The 2925-nt window shown below is 37.6% G+C and overlaps 1 pseudogene; it reads left to right on the forward strand.

Annotated features, from left to right (window-relative positions):
- The first annotated feature begins 1229 nt into the window (after positions 1-1229).
- On the forward strand, positions 1230-2665 carry LOC133708269 (exonuclease DPD1, chloroplastic/mitochondrial-like; annotated as a pseudogene).
- The last annotated feature ends 260 nt before the right edge of the window (positions 2666-2925 follow it).

The raw sequence follows: 2925 nt of genomic DNA on the forward strand, positions 1-2925 counted from the left end.
ATTGGTAACAGTCTCGATCGATGATGAAACCAAGGAAGGAGCTTCAGCTGTCTCACATATATTATAAAAATGACCAAGTAATCATAAGGACCAAGATACATATATCAATCATCTTAAATACTGATGGAGGATATATTAAGTGAGATTACGCGATCGTTAAGTGATCCGATTTGATTGGACGAATCAACAAATTAAATCCATGATGATGGTGGTGGTGGTGATAATAAATTGCAGATCGACTATGACTTAAAACTAAATGATCGAGGCCCCAAATGACAGCAACATAAATCGTTGCTTCCTATGAAAACATCTTGTGCACATGGTAGGATCACTATTTTTCTTTTTATTTCTACAAACTAGAATTTCTATGATTAACAAAATTTCACATGCATGCTGTAACATTTATAAGCTAAGCAGCACCACCTGCGCTACAGAGAAAGATTCATTTTCAGCCCTACAACTTCGAGGAAGAACCATCCTCCTCCTCCTCACAAATTAAGCACAACATGCACATGCACTATTCCTCTAGCATAAAAGATCGATGGTCAAGTACGTGGCCCAAAAAGGGAAATGGGCCGTCATAATTGAAGCCCAAGAAAGAATATGTCAGGTCAATGTCAGAGCTCCTAATAATCTGGACATCTGGTCCTGCACGAGCAATATATAGGAATTAGCTAGGAAACGTCAAAGGCTCCCTAAAGTAAGTAGCTTGACATGGCTTGGATTCCGCTATTACTTGCTTCTCATATATTCCACTCTCTCTTCATACGACTGTTCTGTTCGAAAAAACTACCTCCATCACCCACTACAAGTCTCCCACTACTCCCACTTCGATCATCATCCTATACATAAATCCCACATAGGCAGTTGATCATTTTTTATTCTACCCGGTGAACAGGTATATGTGCAGCTTATGCTTTACGTCACATTTCCTTCTTTGTTTCTGCAGCGTTATGTTTTTATTGGTGCCATGAATGTTCTGTTTTCTTTGCTGGATTGTATTGGCTATTGTATATTTGTTACTTGTCTTCAATTGGATTGGTAACGGATTTTGTTTTTGTTTTAATATCTTGAATGACATTTTGTGGGCTCTGGTTGTGAATACCTGTTCTTGTGCCTTATGAATGAAGAGTCTCAACTATACATGAAGAATATGGTTGAACACATACACTAACAATTGATTAATTCGTTGAATTTTGAGGATCACGTATGTGGCATTGTACTAGCTATATATTTTGAATGAAAAGCAGGACTGAATTATTTGACTCTTAATTTCGTAAACCATGCACCAAGTTGCCTGCGGATACATATAAGGAACACAATTAGTGCTAAAATCAATCTTCATATTAGTTTGATCACTATTTTCTGAATTTGCATGTAGTATTTGAGTTGCTGACATGTGCTTCATTTTTTTTTTTTTGCCTGAAATTTTCCCAATTTTCAATCTTTGAAATAGCTACAAGTTACAATATTAGATTTCGTTACTCCAGTTATATTGTATGTTTGAAAAAATGAAAACTGATACATATGATTCTTTTTCAGTTGTTGCGCTGAGGGAAAATGATGAGAACAAGCTCCACGTGCTACTCTAACTTCCAAGTACCCAAGTTTTGCAAAACTTTAAGGTACTTAGTACCATCTATTCGATTAGCATCTTTAGGAAGAACTTGGGCACAAAACTTTAAGGTACTTACCACTAGTAGTACTACTGAATCATCTGCAAACTGCTTCAGAAGCATACAATACTCTGATGCTCAAGCTAAGATAATTTTGGACGACAAAATTGTAAAGCCGCCTCCTGTTAATGTGTTGGTTTTTGATATTGAAACCACTGGACTTCACCCAAAGAAAGGAGGAATCATTGAAATCGCATTCCGGGATGTTCAAGGTGGCAAGAACAGTTGTTTCCAGACCCTAGTAAACCCCGAGCAAGATGTTCCAAATTCTGATATCCATGGTATAAGAACTGTCATGGTGAGACATACAGATGTCCCAACGTATGTATATCTTTCAACACCTTCAATTAAGCAGTTAGCAGCGGTTTGTAGTTTTTCTCTTCTTTTACTCAATCCCTGTTGATGTAACACAAAGTTAATATTAGGCATTGGGCAGTAACTTTGAGAATTTATTGTTTATATAGGATGAAGGAATTGATTCCATTCCTTCTCCAATACATCCAAAGCCGCCAAGTGCTTGGAGGGCAAGTTTTGCTTGCTGCTCACAATGCAAGACGTTTCGATGTACCCTTTTTGATTGAGGCATTCAGACGCTGCTCATTCGATATTCCTCATGACTTGCTGTTTCTCGACACCCTCCCTCTGGCATGAGAAGTGATGAAACTGTATGGTAAGAGGCTAAGAGCTATGCTGAAGAAAACACAACTAACTTGTTACTTGTTACTTGTTTTATGTTGTAACCAATTCCATTAATTTCCCCATTGACAGGACCAAAGGCTTCTAGAAAGCTCTCACTTCAGGCACTTGGTGAGTTCTATAGGATCCCTTTAGAGGGTTCAGCTCATAGGGCCATGACAGACGTGAACTTGCTAACATCTATACTAGCGAACATGATTTCCGACCTGAAGCTTGGTTCCACTGACCTTTTGCAAAGAACTTTCAAGGCTTCAGATGTGAATAACTCGAAGAAGAACGAGAAGAAGAGCTGAAGCTTCTATGGCCATGTAAAAATTTATGTGATGATTATAAATTTATAAGACTGGATGTAGTTTATTCATGTAGATAAGTTGTTCACAGGAGTAATCATTTTATTTTCTGGTTAAAAAATAAGAGGAGATTTAGGGCATTTTTAATGGTGCTTTTTAACGATGCCAGAATCCTTCTTCAGATAATTTCATAAGGGTGCGGCTATTGCCACCCTATCATTTACTTTGTTCACCTTACTTGCTCATTACACCTTACATTTTAA

This window comes from Rosa rugosa, chromosome 5, assembly GCF_958449725.1.
Source record: "Rosa rugosa chromosome 5, drRosRugo1.1, whole genome shotgun sequence".
NCBI classification, from domain to species: domain Eukaryota; kingdom Viridiplantae; phylum Streptophyta; class Magnoliopsida; order Rosales; family Rosaceae; genus Rosa; species Rosa rugosa.